This window comes from Cnephaeus nilssonii (assembly GCF_951640355.1).
Source record: "Cnephaeus nilssonii genome assembly, chromosome: 13".
Taxonomy (NCBI): domain Eukaryota; kingdom Metazoa; phylum Chordata; class Mammalia; order Chiroptera; family Vespertilionidae; genus Cnephaeus; species Cnephaeus nilssonii.
The window spans coordinates 68645860-68666758 of NC_137084.1; positions in this window are offsets into that span (position 1 = coordinate 68645860).

The following is a 20899-nucleotide window of genomic DNA, read 5'->3' on the forward strand; positions in this document are numbered from 1 at the left end:
GGGCCTGCAAAGGGACTTACTTGGACTCACTCTCTCTGAGCTCCAACACTGGGGCAGCAGCTTGAAAGGTACCTGCGACAGTCAAAGAGGAACTAAAGTGTCTGGTATCAGGGCAAGAGCTGGAGGGGCAGTTTTGTCTCAGACAGAAGTGTTAGCAGAAGCCATTGTTCCTTTTCTGAGCTCTTCCCCCACAGAGCCAAGAGGCAGGCACCATATCTGAGTCTCCATCAACCTGGATAACTCTGTTCCCCACTCCCTGGTGATTCCCTGCAACCCCACCCCACCGAAATTTTGAACCCACCTATGCTGTTTCCAGTGGCTTTTCCATACAAATGGCCTGTCTTGGTTCATTCTTCAGACTTGCTTAAAATTTCTCAAACAAGCAGTATATGGCCTTGGTGTGCCCTATCCTCTCACTCCATGGCCCCTGGCTCAGCACTAGTAGCAGCCAGCCTTGATTTATAGCTTGATCTCCTCTAGGCATCTCCAAGTCCCCAGCAAAAGTGGCAGATCTCTTTGTAGTTCATGGCAGGTGGCCTCCAGTAGAAAACAAGTGGTAGTTGACCTTGGCCTGTACCTCCCAGAAGGCCCAAGAGCCAGTGCACCCAATGGACAGCTTCAGGCCATGCTGGGAGATCAGGGAGGCTACGGCACTGGCCCTAAATAACACCTACTACTTAAGGCCATTCTAGAAAGCCCAGGAGCCCTGGCTGGTTTGGCTCAATGGACAGAGCGTCAGCCTACTGACTGAAAAGTCCCAGGCTCAATTCCGGCCAGGGGCACATACCTGGGTTGCGGGCTGGATCCCCAGTAGGGGACGTGCAAGAGGCAGCCAATCAATGATTCTCTCTCATCATTGATGTTTCCATCTCTCTCTCTCTCTCTCCATTCCTCTCTAAAATCAATAAAATATATGTGTGTTTTTTTTAAAAAAAGAATACATTAGAAAGCCCAGGAGATGTAGCAGCTCTACCTAATACACAATACACACACACAGGGAGGCTGCCAAAATGAGGAGACAAAGAAACATGTCTCAAACGAAAGAAAAGAGAAAAACTCCAGAAAAAGAAATAGGCAATCTACTAGAAGCAGAGTTCAAAACATTGGTTATAAGGATGCTCAAGAAACTTAGGGTAAGAGTAGATTAACTTAGTGAGAACTTCAACAAAGAGATAGGAAACATAAAAATGAAACTATAAAACATAGAAAAGAACCAGTCAGAAATGAAGAATACATGAACTCAAATGAAGAATGTATTATAGGGAATCAACAGTGGAGTAGATGAAGCAGAGAATCAAATCAGAGATTTGGAAGACAAGAAAGCAGAAAACATCCAATCAGAACAGAAAAAAAAAATCCAAAAAATGAGGAGAGTGTAAGGAACCTCTGGGACAACTTCATGCATACCAACATCCACATCATGGAGGTACCAGAGGAGAAGAAAGAGACCAAGGAATTGAAAACCTATGTGAAAAAAATGACAGAAAACTTCCCTAACTTGATGAAGGATATAGACATACAAGTCCAGGAAGTATAGAGATTCCCAAGTAAGGTGAACCCAAAGAGTCCCACACCAAGATACATCATAATTAAAATGTTAAAGGTTAAAAACAAAGAGAGATTCTTAAAAGCCACAAAAGAAAAGCAGTTAATTATGTACAAAGGAGCCCCCATAAGGCTGTCAGCTGATTTCTCAACAGAAACCATGAAGGCCAGAAGGGATTAGCAAGAAATATTGGAAGTGATGAAAAGCAAGGACCTACAACTAAGATTACCTAGCAAAGCCACCATTTAGAATTAAAGGATATACAAGTTTCCCAGACCAAAAAACTGTTAAAGGACTTCATCACCACCAAAGCATTATTACGTGAAATGTTAAGGGTCTTCTTTAAGAAGAAGAAGAAGAAGGGAAAGAAAAATAAAAAAAATATATTAACAATAAAATGGCAATAAATACATACCTATCAACAACTGAATATAATTAATAAATAAATACATAAATAAGAAGAACAAAAGTGGACTCATAGATACAGGGAACATTTTTTTAAAAATATATTTTATTGATTTTTTACAGAGAGGAAGAGAGAGGGATAGAGAGTTAGAAACATCGATGCGAGAGAAACATCGATCAGCTGCCTCTTGCACACCCCCTACTGGGGATGTGCCCGCAACCAAGGTACATGCCCCTGACCGGAATCGAACCCGGGACCTTTGAGTCCGCAGGCCGACGCTCTATCCACTGAGCCAAACCGGTTTTGGCTACAGGGAACATTTTGATAGTTGCCAGATTGGGGGGTTGGGGAGTAGGGAGATAGGTGAGAAAGGTGAAGGGAATAAGAAGTACAAATTGTTAGTTACGGAATAATCACAGGGATATAAAGCACAGCATAGTCAATAATATATATATATACATATATATATATATATATATATATATATATATATATATATATATATGTATGTATATATATATATATAAAAGCCTAAGCGACCGTTCAACTATTCGACCGGCAGCTATGACACACACTGACCACTAGGGGGCATATGCTCTGACTGGTAGGTTAGCTTGCTGTTGGGGTTCAACCGATGGGGACTGGGTGAGACTAGCCAGACACACCCTGGATCCCTCCTGCGGTTCCTACCCAGCCCCAATCATGCACCAGTGCAAGGGACCCCACCAGTGCAAGTGCACCGGGTCTCTAGTATTCTAATAACTATGTATGGTGTCAGATGAATATAAGATTTGTTGGGATGATCACTTCGTATGTTATAAAAGGTCTAATCACTCAGTTGTACACCTGAAACTAATATAATATTGCATGTGAACTATAATTGAAAAATAAAAAAATTATTTTAAAAATAACTAGAAAAACTTTTTCTCTGACTTCTATACTTACGCTAATTATGAAAATGAGAAAATGCTTATATAAGAGATTTTCTATTCAAATCAGGAGTTTTTAAACTATGCATCATAGTCCATTGATAGGTCATAAAGTTAATTTAGTAGGTCACAAATAGCATTCTTTTCTATATAGAGAATAGATAGAATAAAAACAATCAGAATGCAATGCAGTTGATAAGTATAGTTTTACAAAATTCTTCTTTCAACTATTTACAGGGATATGTGTGTGTGTTTATTGATAATAAATAGGTTGCAATATAAAATGTGTTTTTTACTGTGCGTTACTGAAAGTCCCTAAAGAATGTCCTGGAGTTAACATATCTTCTGCCCTTTCCTCTATATCCTTTACATTTATAGTTTAGTACAGTCAACAAATGTTCCTTGAATGCCTATATGAGAATGGACACTTTTACTCATGACACAGTACCCCGAATTTTCTGAGATAGATTCATTTATGTTTGCCATCCCATAGTGAATTTTAACATGGATCAAAATGTAAAGGATATCCAAGTTAATTCCCAGTGCACAAAATATTACATTAACTAGAAAACACCATTGTTTTAACATGCTGGTTGTTATTTATAATAACCCTTTGGAAACTTAAAAGTGAAAAGTACTTCCTTAGCCTTTTTTCCCCCTTTTCGATCCTGTGCACACACTGATAAGTTATTACAGGGAAAGAAGTGTTTGGGGAGGATATGAGTTAGCACAGAATTTTTCATTCAAGGAAAAATGTTTATTTTGAGAAGAAATGTCACATAAAAATTACACAGATTCAAAACTTTAAGCAGTGTATGCTTTCTGAAGCTTGACAATGTCTATTTTGACATGATTCCCCAGTCTATTTAAATATTATGAACTATTATCATTATTTAGAAATTTATTTTTAGGTAAAATTCCATTTCAATTACATATATTCACTATCATGAGCTTTTTAAAAATGTCCCTTGCCCTAGCTGGTTTGGCTCAGTGGATAGTTGGTCTGCTGACAGAAGGGTCCCAGGTTCAATTCCAGTTGGGGTACATGCCTGGGTTGCGGACTCAATTCCCAGTGGAGGATGTGCAGGAGGCAGCCAATCAATGATTTTCTCTCATTGTTGGTGTTTCTAGCTCTCTCTCCCTCTTCCTTCCTCTCTGAAAATCAATAAAAATATATTTTAAAAAGAAAAACAATTCAAAATAAAATTCCTTTAAAAAATGTTCCTTTAAGTCTGTAGGTTAAAGCAGAGATTTTCAACCTAGTTTATCTTATGGCACACATAAACTAATTACTAAAATTCTCTGGCACACCAAAAAAATATGTTTTGCCCATCTGACCAAAAAAATAGCTATAATTTTGATTCATTCACACTGAATGGCTATTGTTGTATTGGCTGTTGTCATTTTCTTATTTGACAATCTAAGGGAAAAGAGGTCAGTGACCTGACTAAATTGTTCTTTATAGCATGTTTTAAAAATTCTTGCAGCTCACCAGTTGAAAATCACTGGCTTAGAGCAATACCAAAACTCACTGATATTATAAGACTAGAGGCCCATTACAGGAAGATTCCTGCAAGAATAGGGCTTCCTTGGGCCTATTCCTGCAAGAATAGGGCTTCCTGCAGCCTGAGCGAAGCATCCCTTCTCTGCTGCCTCGCTCCCTTCTCCGCTGCTTCGCTGACTTCTGCAGCACTTGGCTTCCTTCTACGCCAGTGGTTCTCAACCTTTCTAATGCCGCAACCCTTTAATACAGTTCCTCATGTTGTGGTGACCCCCAACCATAAAATTATTTTTGTTGTTACTTCATAACTGTAATTTTGCTACTGTTAATGAATCGTAAAGATCTGTGTTTTCCGATGGTCTTAGGCTCTACAGCAGTGGTTCTCAACCTGTGGAGAACTGCTAGCAGGGTCACCTAGAATCTACGCTGTCTTCAGTCTTTGCTCCACACCTGCGTATGCAAATTAACCACCATCTTTGTTGGGTTAATTTGTATACTCGCTCCTGATAGGCTGGTGGGCATAGCAAAGGGACAGTCAATTTGCATGTTTCTCTTTTATTAGTGTAGACTAGAGGCCCAGTGCATGATTGAATCATGCACGTGTAGGGTCCCCTACATGCTTTCACTTTTTGCGGTGGAGCTGGGTGCCTGTCGGCTGGTGCACCAGGCCTTTCAGAAGCCTCCAGCTTGGCGGAGGCTTCTGAAAGGCTTGGTGCCGTCTTTTGAAAAGATTCTATTTAGGTCCGTTGCCCATTTTTTTATTGGATCATTTATCTTCCTTTTATTAAGTTGTATAAGCTGCCTGTAGATGTTGGAGATTAAACCTTTATCAGTGATGCCATTTGCAAATATGTTCTCCCATGCAGTGGGCCTTCTTGTTGTTTTGTTGATGGTTTCTTTTGCTGTGAAAAAGCTTTTTATTTTGATGTAGTCCCATTTGTTAATTTTCTCTTTAGCTTCCATTGCCCTAGGGGCAGTGTCAGTGAAGAATTTCTTTTGGCATATGTCTGACATTTTGCTGCCTGTGGATTGCTCTAGTATTTTTATGGTTTCCCGTCTTATGTTTAAGTCCTGTATCCATTTTGAGTTTATTTTTGTGTATGGCGTAAGTTGGTGATCAAGCTTCATTTTTTTGCATGTATCTGTCCAATTTTCCCAACACCAATTATTGAAGAGACTGTCTTTATTCCATTGTATGTTCATGCCTCCTTTGTCAAATATTAATTGAGCATAGTGGTTTGGGTCAATATCTGGATTCTCTATTCTGTTCCATTGATCTATATGTCTGTTCTTGTGCCAGTACCAGGCTGTTTTGAGAACAGTGGCTTTGTAATACAGCTTGAAATCTGGTATTGAGATCCCTCCTACTTTATTCTTCTTTCTCAGGATTGCTGTGGCTATTCGGGGTCTTTTTTTATTCCAGATGAATTTTTGGAGAGTTCTTTCAAGGTCTGTGAAATATGCCGTTGGTATTTTAATGGGGAGTGCATTCAGAAGGAAGGCCAAGAGACACATGAAAACATGCTCAACGTCACTAATTATCCGAGAGATGCAAATCAAAACAACAATGCGGTACCATCTCACACCTGTCAGAATGGCTATCATCAACAAATCAACAAACGACAAGTGTTGGCGAGGATGCGGAGAAAAAGGAACCCTCGTGCACTGCTGGTGGGATTGCAGACTGGTGCAGCCACTGTGGAGAACAGTATGGAGTTTCCTCAAAAAACTGAAAATGGAACTCCCATTTGACCCAGTAATCCCACTCCTGGGAATATATCTGAAGAAACTAGAAACACCAATTAGAAAGGATATATGCACCCCTATGTTCATAGCAGCGCAATTCACCATAGCTAAGATTTGGAAACAGCCTAGGTGCCCGTCAGCAGATGACTGGATCAGAAAACTGTGGTACATCTACACAATGGAATACTATGCTGCCATAAAAAAGAAGGAATTCTCATCATTTGCAGCAACCTGGGAGGAATTGGAGAACATTATGTTAAGTGAAATAAGTCAGTCAATGAAAGAAAAATACCACATGATCTCACTCATTTATGGATAATAAAGAACATTATAAACTTGAACAAAAAGATAGATACAGAGACAGTAAAGCATCAAACAGACTGTCAAATTACAAGGGGAAGGTTAGGGAGAGGTGGGGGAGATAAGAGATCAATCAAAGGACTTGTATGCATGCATATAAGCATAACCAATGGATGCAAAACTCTGGGGGGTGGGGGCATATATGGGAGTGGGGTGTGGGGAGGGCAATGGTAAGATATGTACACATATAATACCTTAATAAAAAAAAAAAAATAAATGTGCCACATCCGAAAATTCTCAAAAAAAAAAAAAAAAAAAATGAAAGGCTTGGTGCCGGAGCAGACAGGCACCCAGCTCCCCGACTTTTGATGGTCCGCGGCCGCTGATGGGGGCTACCCTGCTGTTGAGAGGTGCAGGGGGCGGGACTCCCACCTCCTGCGCCTCTCAACGGCCGCTGAGGGGGGCTTCCGGGGACACCTGGCTACCCTGCCGTTGAGAGGTGCAGGAGGCGGGAGTCCCGCCCCCTGCACCTCTCAACAGCAGGGTAGCCCCCCTCAGTGGCAGCGGATCTATGCCTCTCAATGGCTGGATAGGCCACCCCGGGTCCCGCCCCCCAGCCTCCCGCCGCCCAATCGTGGGCGTAGCAGAGTGATGGTAATTTACATGTTACTCTATTATTAGATAGGATTCTGCATTTTGTGGGAAAAGACTTTGCTAAAGAAATTCAGCATGTAAGTCAGATAGTTTTAAAAACTTTTAAATCATTTTAAGTTTGAAAATTATAAGTGATTTTTGGTGCCTTAAATACTTTAGGGAAATACCTTACATAGAGTAATTTCTCAATAAATTGTGATTAAATGACATGTTTAAGAGTTAATAAATAAAATAAACAAGCAATAGCAATTAAAAAGCGCTAAAACATATTGAGCACTTGCTCTGTGCCTGGAACTGAGTTAAGTACTTTACATCTGTTAGCTCATTTAATCCTCACAAAAGTGTGTAGGTAGATGTTAACATTATGCCCATTACACAGATTAAACCACTTTCTCAAGGTCTCACAGCTGGTACATGGCTCTGGGACTTGAGATGAGAAATGATAGTCAATACCAGCTTTATATTCTAACAATCATAAGTGGAATCCTTTGAGATGTTGTACCCTTAAGAAAGATCCTTTCCACACCACCCCCAAGACCAAAACTCTTTGCCCACAACTCCTTTTAGTCTTTGAGAGAGAAACTTGTATCTTATTTACAGGAACAGTCTTGTTCGTAGTACAGGTGGGAGAATGAGGAGGGTGTACAACTGTGAGACTAGAAGGGGCCTTTCAGGCTAAGACATTGATCCACTCAAAGCACTTTCCCTCCCTCATGCTCACAGGGCCCTGACCCTTTAGCATCCTGGAACTGTCAGTCATGCTCCTCTTCTATTGGAAACCTGCAGACCCTCAGCCCTGCCCAGGGAGGCAGAGCCAGGCTGCTCTCTGCATTGTACCAGCTGCTGGTAGAATCAGGATTGGTGGGGTGGTCCAGACACCCACTAGGTAGATTAATTCCAAAAATCTCACACAATGAGGATAGTAATGGTGAGCTAGCCAGCCAAGCTAAGTTCCTCTGGGATGTGACCTGGAAAGAATGGAGAAGGGAATAAAGAATATGGAGAGAAGCTGAGACAAAATAAAGATACAGGCCTCAAAAGAGAGAGAAGGAAGTAAAAAAACAAACAAACAAACAAAAAACACACCAAGAAACAAAAAAACCCTAGAACTGTTCCAACTCCAATCCATGCATGGTTATTTACAGGTTATTTCCCCTTAAGGGACTCACTAAGTTTCTTCTCCTAATTCATTTAAATTCTCACTGGAGATATAAAACACAAATTATAATCATGGACACTATTGCATGAGCATCTATTCAAGATGTTCAACCAGAACTTGTTAAAGGTTGAGGCCCGTTCTTTTCCCAGAGGGTTCCTGGGAAAATGTCAAAGCACCTTTGGGCAAATCTTAGAAGAGTTAAAGCTTTCCTTGGACCTTTTCATCCTCGGTCTTGTCAGTGGATCTTGGTGACTATTAAAGCTCATCTAGAGATCATATTAAACTCAGGACTTGAGGCTCTGAATGAGGCAGAAGCCAAATAATCCTTTTGTCTCTTGCTCTCCTAGACCTTGATATTATTTTAGGGAAGTGGGGGCAGAGCCCAAACTGAAGGGGAGAAGACACGGGATGGATGTGTGGGGCAGAGGCAAGTATGGTTCCAGGTCCGAGCGTAGGAGAGCCTCAGAAGCAGTGAGCATGAGTGCTGGGAACTCGAGGGGAAGACAAGCTTAGGAAGGAAGAAGCGGGGTGACAGGAAGAGGGCAAAATTAAACTGGACTTCACATTTTTGCCCAGAGTCTTGTTCTCACAACACAACACACATTTCTGCCTTGGGTTTCAGTCTCATGACACTGAATTTCATAAACTCAGCTCTCGTAACATCAACATCACACTTTACTGTCACATTATCATGCTTAATTCCTACAACATCAGAGTGGGACAATATTGTTATGAACTCATTTTTTAACAACACAGGGACTAGCCAACTCCCACTGTGCTGCTCTGGACACAGACAGAGGAAAAGCTTACCCAGACATCGTCACCTTGGCTTCCGCCTATCCATGTGAAACCAAGAGAGAAGAAAAATCGAAAATCTCACTTCTCTACACCATAGTACCTCAATTCAATGTAAATGGATAGTTCAGCTATACTTATTTCATATCTATGACTTTTTAAGAATTTACCCTGAAAAGACTCCATCCTTTCTTGGTGCCCAACTATATTTATCACTTCTTATTTTGGCACAAAAGATGAGTATTTCATTTAGGCAGTCAGATTGAAAAGGGTAGCACACTATCTTGGTTGCCCTACTTAAGAAGAGATTCTTTATGCTTTCTTTAGGTTAAAAATAGCTTGATTTTGCATTGAGAGCTAGATACCACACATCCAACACATGAAGTGTATCAGAGGAGGCCCTAGCACTGGGCTCTCTCACTCTCTCCCGTCTGTTATTTTCTTTTAAGCTCCCTGCCTTACCTCAGAAAGTCTTAATACAAAACAAATAATTTTACCTTGTGCTCATTTTTTTAGTATCTGCAAATATATGGGATTTTTATCATAAAAAATGACAATTGGCATATATTTATGAATTCATGGTTAATATAACCTTTGTATAAGCATCACATAATAATCCTCATAATACTCAGAAAGTATTATCATCCCTTTGTATAAATGTGATACTCAGAATCAGGAAGGTTGAGTAACTTGCCCAAAGTTTCATAGCTAGTTACTGGCAGATCTGGGGTCAGAACCCAGAATAGTGTGTTCAGTGTCTTCTGCATATTCCTTGCAGATTTCTGCATCAATAAGAAATCCAAACAGGATAATGTATTTAACAAACCAGCAATAAAACCCTATTCACTCATTCATTCATTCAACAAATATTTTTTGAGTCCTTGCTATATGCTCTTTTCTAGGTACTGGGAAAATGGTATTGAAAAAAAAGAGTCTTATAATCCACTTGGGGATCCAGGTAATGAACAGTGTGTGTGTGTGCGCGTGCGCACATGCATAATGCTTGATAGTGATAAATAGTAAGAAGAAGATTAAGCATGGATATAAGGGGGGCAAATTCTTATTCATGTGTACCAGGAGAACACAAGAGTGCTCATGACTAATTTGGTTTTATGGTTTTGATAGTAAAACTATTGCCCAATGCAAATGTTCAGAAAATGGATACATAATGTGTGGCATATTCACAGAACAGAATATAATACAATAGCAAAAATCTATATCTATAAGCTACAATATTAATACTACAGTGTGGAGCAAAAGTAGGTTTACAGTTGTTTGTAAGGAAAACAATAAAATAATAAATAATAATAAAAGAATAAACTCTGTTTCATATACTCACAGCTGTAAACCTGGTTTGGTTCCACCCTGTATAATTAATATATGATATAATATTATAATTTATATTTTAGTATAATTATATGAAAATATAATTTATATAACTATTACACAAGTTAGGTGATTTATATTTTAATATGTAATCTATATGTAATTAATATATAATTTTATTGTATGCTAATATTATTAATGCATTAAAATTATAATTTTGCTAATAAAAATTAAGTGGGGGAAAACAGAAAGTCTCAAAAGGCTACATACAGTATGTCATTTTTATTAAAACAAAACTTAACAATATACTACACTATTTTTAAAAGTTAAAAACACAAATCAAATTCTAATGGGAAAACAGAGGGTTGAATCAGAGAAAAACACACAGAGCTATTTCAGTGATGCTGAGAGTATTCTGGTACCTTGGATGGTGATGGTTTTGTGGGTGTTCATTCTGTTACTATGCTTCAAAATTTACCTTTAAATTATTGTGTGTTTATAAAATTTTATGCAATAAATAATGAAAAAGCAGTACAGAAAGAATGGGAATTATGTCATCCTTAATACTTTCAGACTGTTATATCATAAAGCAGCTTTTATATGTTTAATTACATTTGTATAGTATGTTGACTTTACAAAGATCTTTCTCATAAATTGTCTGTTTTTAATCTTGTGTGGTGGGTATTATTATCCCCACCTTACATATAAGTAAACCAAGGGAGAGTTTAAATATATTTCATTTCACCTAGCTAGTCAATGGGAGAGATGTCTTAGTTGTATAAAATTAATCCTCTTATAACTATTAGAAAGCATAAGGCTTTCTTGTTGAAAAGAAAGACCAAATGAATCCTAGAATGTTAGAGCTGGAAACCCCTTAGAGATAAGACTTCAATCTCTTCATTTTAACAGACCCATATACATTAATGATTTGCCCAGCATCATACAAATAGTTTAAAACTAGAAAGGGTAGTTGACTCACATCTTCTGACTCCACGTTAAGCTCTTTTCACTCTGCCGGACTAGCTTTTAAGTGTATAGACATTATGGACATTAAGATTTTTTAGTCAGTTGACTATAACTTGAACTATAAGGCATGAACAAGTATTTGTTGTTCAGATGAATGTCAGAGAACTGTGATATACATTAGAAGGCCTGCAATGGGGAGCCTTATTTACAACAAATTAACTGATGTATTAAATACTTAAATATGAGGGCATTTTCGTTTGTGTATATCAGTTTGATATTTGAAATACCCATATGGTAAAGAAGGCCCAAACAACTTCTTTCTAAAAGAAAAAGGAGCCTTATCATCTGAAGAGGCTCCAACCTGAGATATGTAACATCTGGGGCAACATCAGTAGCACTGGTTCTTCAAATGACGTAAGATTCAACAAAATGTATAAAAATACAGTGTTGCACCAGTCCTTTGAGGATATTGAGAACCTCAATAGTCTTTCCTCAAACTGCTTAAATATAAGGTTATTAAAGCTTTAAAATGCATTATTTTTTTATTTTTTATTTTTTAAAGTATTACAAATAGTAGTACATATGTCTCCTTTTTTTTTCCCAATTGACCTTCCCCCAGCCTCCCCTACCCCCGGCACATGCCCTCACCCCCCTCCCAGTGTCTTGCGTCCATTGGTTATGCTTATATGTATGCATACAAGTCCTTCAGTTGATCTCTAATCTCCCCTCCCGCCCCCAACCCTCCCCAGCCTTCCTGCTGTCGTTTGACAGTCTGTTTGATGCTTCTCTGCCTCTGTATCTATTTTTGTTCAACAGTTTATAATGTTCTTTATTATCCATAAATGAGTGAGATCATGTGGTATTTTTCTTTCAGTGACTGGCTTATTTCACTTAGCATAATGGATTAGAAAACTGTGGTACATCTACACAATGGAATACTACGCTGCTATAAAAAAGAAGGAATTCTTACCATTTGCAACAGCATGGATGGAACTGGAGAGCATCAAAATGCATTTAAATAACCCCTGCAGTGAAGAGAAACTGAATTACTATAGGACATAGAAGGAGGGAATGGAACAGGGACTAGCCTTGGAGCCAAAAGACCAGTTTGAATATCAGCTCTGCCATTTACTTGCTGTAAAACAAGTCACTTGACCTCTCTGATCCTTGATTTACTCATTTTTAAGGTGGTGATGATAATAACTCTCTCTAGTATTATGAAAGATAATGTATGGAGTTTTTGTACAAGATTATGTGATTCAATCTGACCATTCAATCATCCATTCAATAAACATACATTAAGCACTTATATACTGCTAGGGAAGATCCAAAAATACAAAAGACCTTCAGGAACTGAAGGGGAATTTTTTTTTTGCTAAAGTACATAAATAACAACAATATGAACTTGCATGTGATAACTCCCACAGGATTAGTCCAGAGGGAAAAAAAAGATGTAGAACTACAGGGCTGAAAGAGACAAGTTCTGCCTAGAGGGATAAGGAGAGGCTCCTTAAAGAAGATGGCATAGCGTTGGCCACTTTTTAAAGAATAGGTAAAATTTCTAAAGGAAGAGGATGGCATTCCAGGCAGAGGGAAAAGCATGAGCAATGGCATAAAAGCCAGAAAGCACACCTTCTGACATTTAAATCTTTAACACTTGCCTCCTATTTAGGCACCTGGTTTTGCTTGATGTCACTTCATTGACCAGAGTTCTTCCTTCTAAGTCTACTAACCCCAAACAGATCATGAGTTCTTAGAGAGCCAGAATCATGTCTTCACAGAACCTAAGACAGTGCTGGGTCCACAATGGGGGTATGAGTAAATGAGTACCTGGCATATATTTAAGGAAATTCTGGGTGTGCTTTCCAAATGAGAGGGTGGAGAATAGAAAGTTATAAGGTAGTGAGACTATTCGTACATGGAAACTAGTATGTTTTCCCAAGAACTTTGCCATTTTCCCATAAATCCTATGTTTTGTATTTTTCAAAGCAACATAGTTATTATTTTAATTTGTAAAGAAAACACACACACATCCCAAGAAGGTGAGAGCAAGACTTGATCTCAAAAGCTGATGTGTGACTTGTGTTCTGGACGCCAATAATGACAAAACAAAACCAAAAAAAAAAAGCTGGTAAAGTTTTGCTCAAGGTTTTAAAGATTCTTTCTTTCTCATAAATGTATACTCAAACAACAAGTCCAATGCCAGTTTCATAAATATTGAAGTCTATGGGAACATCTTTCTCTTGGTTAGATTCTTTTTCATAAATATTGCATTATTATTAGAGGAACCTCTGATATGTTTCTTTTACTTCAAGCCCAGGACACTTGAGAGTGAATCCTAATATTAAATCTAGAACACATGGCTTGAATTAGGAGCTGTAGGAAGATTCACCCCCAATATAAAGTCATTTGTAGGAAAAATATTCCAAGATACCCTGTGTAAATTCCTAACAAATGCATTCCCAGTGAGTCTGTTTTCTCACTCTTTTGGTTCTGTAAAACAGCAGGAAAAAATATATTGCCAATAGAAATATTTTTATAACTTTATTTTTATTCACTTTTAGATAAATCTTAGAGTAAAAGTTTTATAGAAACCTCCAGCAAAAAGGAGCTACATATATTATATATGCTAACAAATTTTTAAGGTTTCATTTTGCACAAAAGAAGATAAAACCCATATATTAGAAAGTTGGTATTGGTATTTTTGTAAAGAAAGAAATGCCAAGCAATCATCCAATATTACTCTAGGGGAGTATTCTGGCCTGAGGGTTTAAAAATATTTTTATTTATATAAAAGTACAAAGTAAGATCAATTTTGTTTCCTTTTCATTAAATAGCAGGAGGCAATTTGTCTGCATTGTACTTGAGAGGTACTTGTCTTCTTGCTTTTGGCAACATGTACAACTGTCTTGAAAAAGGCAGCAATGCATAGGAAAAGAAGACATCTTTCTATATATGTATCATATATTGGATTCTAGAATGAGCTGCTCTTGAAAAAGGACTCAAAATTGATCTCTGACTTTTTAAAAGGCAATCTTCAGTGCCAGAGCAGAGTGGAGGGCTGAAAAGGCATCCAGTTATTTTAACATTTCATTTACTCACTCCCCCATCCATTCGTCCAACAAATATTCTCTGAGACTCTCGGGGGCCAGGAAAGGCCCTGACCTCTGGATGTTAAACGATCCTCTCAGGACTCGCACTCTTCCCAATCATCAGGAAATCATGTTTCGTTCAAGGCTGGAGAGAAGGAAAGCTTCTGAGAAAGCCAGCCAAAATGATGACAATGATAACAATAACAATTCTGTAAGGAACACTGTGCTTTACATTAACCAAATTACTGCCATCATTACATTTGTCAAAAGATTTGCCTGAAAGCTTACTGCTTCTCAATCAGGGGTTTCAAGGACAATAAAGACGATTACAAAATGATTGTCCTATATACAGTCACCATTGGTGTAAGTTCGAGTTTTCAAGGAGAGCCTCACAGGATATTTTCTCATAAAGAGAATGTTTCTTATTGGGGCAGCTGCCTGCAGGGTAAGGCTCGGGGACCTGAACAGAGCATTCAACCGGCTTTTTCCTCTTGATAATGTACATATAATGTAAGCAAGACTGCCATATAAAGCAAGATTGAGGGAATCTATGTAGCATGTTTCCTTTACCACTAAACTATATGATGAACTGGAGTTGATCTCTATTCAACCCAAACCTGTCCCTCCTTACTGCACTTCAAAAAGAAAACTTTGCTTTATGAAATCAATAGGTCCCGTTTTGTACCCAGTCCTGGAGCAGACTGGAACCAAAAGGCTACCTCCCATTCTTTGAGGCTGGCTCTGACTGCTCAAACCAAAAAAAAATCTTAATAGTGGCTACTACGTTGGAAAGGTCCCTATCGTGTTTTCTCCACCCTGACTGTGTCTCTCTGCTTCCAATGGACAAAGTATAAAGATAAAATTTTCAGATGACTTGAAGGCCTCATTTAGAAAATGGGATTAACGCTGACTCCTACTGCACAGTGCATGGCTCTCCGGAATGTAAAGAGAACTCTTACCTGCTTAGAATGACTGGCTAACAGGAGGCTTCCACCTCACCAATACCTTTTCTTTCAAGGACATCTGATGTGCAATGGCTAAAATGTATAAACTCATATGACTATATGTTAAATGGCACCATCAACATTGGGATTTCCAATTATGGCATTAGCACTAATAAGATCACAAATGTAATAGTCATAAAGGGTTACACTTTCAGTTAACACACCTCTCATATTGGTATCAGTGATGTATTTCCTGCACACCCCTGTCCTAAAGTCAGATTTTGTTGTAGAGCATTGTTGATTCACAATAAAAACAGGAGGAGTTATCTGGTTTCAAACTGAATAAATCTTTATATAAAAGAAAATGTATAGACCCTAATTGTTGACTGCTTTGCTTTAAATAATGATAGTAATAATATATTATAGAAATAGCAGCTAACACTTGTAAGCAGAAAATGTGGAAGTCAGTTTTTATGGGTGAGATCATTTAATCATCACAGCAGCCCTATGAGGAAAATACTATTAATATCTTAAGTTTACAAATAAGGAAACTGAGGAGCAGATAAAGTAATTTGTCCAAAGTTATGCAGCTAATAAGTAATAGATTCAGGACACAAACCCAGGCAGTCTACTTTCAGTATGCAATAGAAATAACACCCAGAAAAAAAAAATGTGGTACTACTTTGACATACATTACAATTGAAAGAAGTGGGCTAACCTCTTCCAGTTCCTGGAAATGAGGAAAAACACTAAATGCAACATCTCTCAAACACCATTTCTTTAAAAAAAAAAAAAGTATTAGATTAAATCATGAAATCATATCATCAGTAATAAAACTAACCTCCATATCTTCCAACCACAGCTAAGTAGATAATTCCCCCTGTATTTCAAAAGTTTGGGTTAGAATATACAAGATTTTAAGAAATAAGAATATCATTTTAAGTTGACAAGTCATCCATTCCTTACTAGATCCATTGTTCTCAACCTTGACTACATAACCAAACCACATTTCCTCATAGGAGATTCTTCATGGGAGAGACTCCAAGTGTCATGATTAAATAGGTTTATGGAATGCTGGATCAAGCCAAGTGAAACCGTGTTTCTTGCTGGAGTGTGCCTCGGGGTCTCTCTGAAGTGGAGTGATGGAAAGGAGCAGTTACTGGGATCACTTTATTTTTACTTGTCATGTCTGAAGAGCTGAACCGAAGTTTTTCAGCGTAAGTCTGAGGAAAACTGATCTAATGGAAAAGTCAGGGAAGAGACGCTGGGGGAGGGGAAAGGCTGCAGATGCCAGGTAGAGAAGCGGGTCTGGAGGGTCAGTCAGTGAGCAAGCTCCCCCACTGCCAATCTGCGGGTGGACCAGGTCCCCTTATAATACAGATGGGCCCCCGCTTACAACGGTTAACTTAGAATTTATCAACTTTGCAACAGTGCCAAAGCAATACACATTCAAAAGAAACGACTACAAATTTTGAATTGTCTTCTTTTCCTAGGCTAGAGATATGCTGTAGGATCCTCTCTCGTGATGCTGAGCAGCAGGAGTGAGACACTTTGCTGAACAGTGGGGTGTTTTAAGTGTTCTGAGCCTATTTAATAGGCTGGCTAAGCTATGGTGTTTGGTAGGTCAGGTGTACTAAATGCATTTTTGATGTAATAATATTTCCAATTATGGTGGGTTTATTAGGACATAACCTCATTGTACGTCAATACAATATGATATATATGATGTGATGCGATACAATATAACATAATAAATGTACTTTTTATCACTGATAGTTCTACAGGATCCAGAGCTCAGGGAATCGCTATTTGGGCAGTGTCTTCTCCAAGGGGGAAGCAGTGAGGCTGTTGGCCCCACTTAAGCATGATGGTGGCTGGAGTCCACAGACTAACAGCCTGAGAGGTGGCAGGCTGGCACATCCCATCCTGAGGAAGACAAAGCAACCACAACAGAAGATGCAGAGGCCTGGGCCACTGCCCAGCCATGCTAATCTGACTTGCTATTTTGGAGGATCCATGGGACCAACATTAGAGAAGGAGAGGAGACCATGAAAGGTACAAAATGGCCAGTTCTGATGAATATGAGGCATCAATTGGAATGGCAAAGCTCTCTCTATGAATACATAACTCCATTCCCCTGAGGATTCGTTGAACTAGTGGGTTCAGGACTCAAACCCAGGCAGTCTACTTTCTGAAGGTAGCTGAAGTCTTTTCAATTGTTCAAGTAGAAGCTGAACCAGAAAAACAGTAACAATTGCAGCTACCATATTTTAAGCCCTTAACCAGGAGCTAGGGACTATATGTTAATAATTTTCTATTATTTAATCCTCAGACAACCCTGTGATGTAGGTACTATTATTATCCTAATTTTATAGTTAAAAACCAAGGCACGGTTCACACTTTACTTGTACAAGGTCAAAGAACTACGAAGTCAAGAGCAGTTAAAGATTTAAATGTAATGTAGCTCCTGTAAGCCCCATGCCACTTGTTTAGACCCTCCTGTGGTACCTATTCCAACTCAAGCCAAACATTTTATCCAGGCTCAACGTCAAAGTAACCTAGCCCAGCCTGCCTCTCTGTTCAGGAAATCATTTCCTGAGAAATAAGCTACCCCCAAATTTAGTGACTCAAAACAGCCACTGAATTATATCTCCGGTTTTCTATGTCAGGACTTAGAGCAAGGCTCAGTAAGATGGTTCTCATGTTTCAAGAGGCATCTACTGGAGTCACTGAGTGGTGTTCAGTTGGCAGTTAAGCTGGTCCGAGATGGCTTCACTCACTCATCTGACACCTTGGCAGGGACAAGCGCTGGAAGGTTGGGTTAAGCTCAGCCCCATCCCTGTCACGTACTCTCAGGGCCTCTCCATGTGGTCTCTCCAGCAGGTGGTCAGCCTTACATGTCAGTTTAGTGCCACAGAGACCAAGATAGGAGCACCAGTCACCTTAAATGTTAAGCTCAAAACTGACACAGCATCATTTCCACCACACTCCAGTGGTTAAAAGAGTCCCAGGCCAGCCCCAATTCAAGGGGAGGGGAAACAGACCTACCTCTCTATGGCAGGCACCTCAAAGGATGGGTGAGCATCTTTGATCTGCCATACTCTCCAACCTCATCTCGTCTTACTCTCTCCTCACTCACAGTGCTCCAGCTACATGGGCTTTCTTTTCATTCCTCAACATTATTCCTGTTTCAGGTGTGCCTAGGCCAGGAGTGTTTGTATTCTCAGCTTGAATGTCACTTCTTCATAGAAGCCTTCTACACACCATCTTGAGGAGGCCTCCCCTGGTTACCCAATTGAGCTCCCTAACTTACTTTTATGACATTACTAAAGGCCGGGTGCATGGGATTCGTACACTGGTGGGGGGCATGGCCTGTGGGGATCGGCCTGCTATGGGAGCGCTGCTCATCCCGGTCAGCAGAGCGGCTGTGGACCCACCCTCTGAGCGGCTGCTCCCACTGAGGGAGCGCACTGACCAACAGGGGGCAGCTCCTGCATTGAGTGTCTGCCCCCTGGTGGTCAGTGCACATCATAGCGACTGGTTGAGTGGTCGTTCTGGTCATTCCACCATTCAGTTGTTGGGCTTTTATTATATAGGATTGTCATCACTCTAGGATAATCTCTGTTTTTGTTTTGTTTTCCCTACTTCCTCCAATTAGAATGGAAGTCCTTGATTATTCTTCTGGCTCCCTCATTCTGAGCACTTAGAACCATGCTTGGCACAAAATAAGTCCTTAGTAAACAATGTCAAGTGAAAATATGAAGTGGTAAATTGGGATTCAAAACTCAATCTGACTGACTTCAGAGCTAAATCCAAGCTATCTTTATAATCCTTCATATTCCAGGCAGATGGGGTTAGTCTAGGCCTTTGGGCAGAGATGTTACACAAAGAAGGCAGTTCCTGGACACAGTGAAGGAGGGATTCACCAGCAAGGAAACTACAGTTAGACCAAACCACATGAAAAATCCATAGAAAACACTGCATTCCAGCAAAGCCCAAACATTTCTCTGTATGACTTCATTTCTACCATTTTTGTTTTGACTCTTAATGATGAAATATCTCCAAGGTGCTATGTTGCCTCCAGGTCATTTGCAGCCCAGGTCTTGTTTCCAGCGAGGCTCCTCCAACTAGGTTTTGTGGGGCCACACCACCATGGTTTTTACCCCGTCCAATCTGGAACTGGGCCATGGTGGTGTTTGTGCCGAGGCTTTGGGGAAACATGGTTTATAAATGCTTGTTTCCTCTGAGTCACTGCACAGACTTGTCCCTTCAGCACAAACATTCCATTTGGTTTTATAACTGGGGAAAGAGAGGGTGGGAGCCAAGGCTAACTGGGATCAGTCAGGTCTGAAAGGAAAGGGGAAGTGAGAAAATTTAAACAGATTTTCTATATTAGTGAGAGTCACAAAGAAACCCTTATTTTGGTTTCAGAGCTATGCAGAAAGTTTCATCTTTCTTTCTTTATTTGCCTTAGGAAAAAAAAAAGTACACAGAGTAATTTCTTCCACTCAAGCTTCTATAAAAATGCTGGCAGTGTGGCAAAAGTTTTACAAAAACAGTTTAAGAACAATTAAAACACATATAACAGTTTTTTAAAGTTTATATTCAATGTCCTTTACTAAATTAAAAGGAATTTTCCTTCTAATTCCCAGGCATTGTTGACTATGTTGTCCTTTAAATAACTGCCTATTAGCTTTTATCGTTGCTGTAAGTTTTCTATGAATAATGCATTCTAGATCAAAAGAATATTTATTTTCTGCCTTTTAAATACATCATTCAACCTCATAACTTAGTGCCAGGCTTCTCCTCTGTAGAATTGGGCTTATAATAACAATACTTGTTCACAAATAACTCATAATGTTATTATGAAACTTGGATATAATTAAATCGTGGATAAAAAAAAACAACAATTCCTAATGCAGTCATTAACCACTTAACTGTAAATTACCTCTATAATCATTAAGCTCAGACATTTAGGAACACTGGTTAGGACAGAGTCAGTGCCTGGCTCTGGGACTGTGAGATACAAATTACAATCCCTGACACAAGACGATAAAATTCAGTGCATAACTAGTCATGAGTCCTCTGAGCCATGGGTTCCTCATCAGTAACTTAGAGTGTTGCAGTGAAAATACTAAATTCTGGGCCTGAAGTAGAGTTCAAGTACCACGAATAAATTTTATAAGATTTTGTCAAGTATCCTGCCCAGAGTGCTCCCTACAATCTCCAACTTCCATTAAGAATTCTGCTCCCAATTACAATGTGTGTGTGTGTGTTGGGGGGGGGGGGGGGGGCGGGATCCCACACTACTAAGCAATCCCATATACCAACTGGGTGTCTGACAATTCAACCCATTCCTGAGTCTATCTACCTGAAGACAGCAGGTTAAGCAGATCCCACAGGTTAAGTTCTACAAGACTGCCCCCCACCCCGCCAACTTCAGACACCAGTCTGGCGTCCAGATTGTCGCCTGTGCTTCTGACTGACTAGCTATAGATGGGAGGTTTGCCGACCTCCTCCTGGGTTCAACTAATT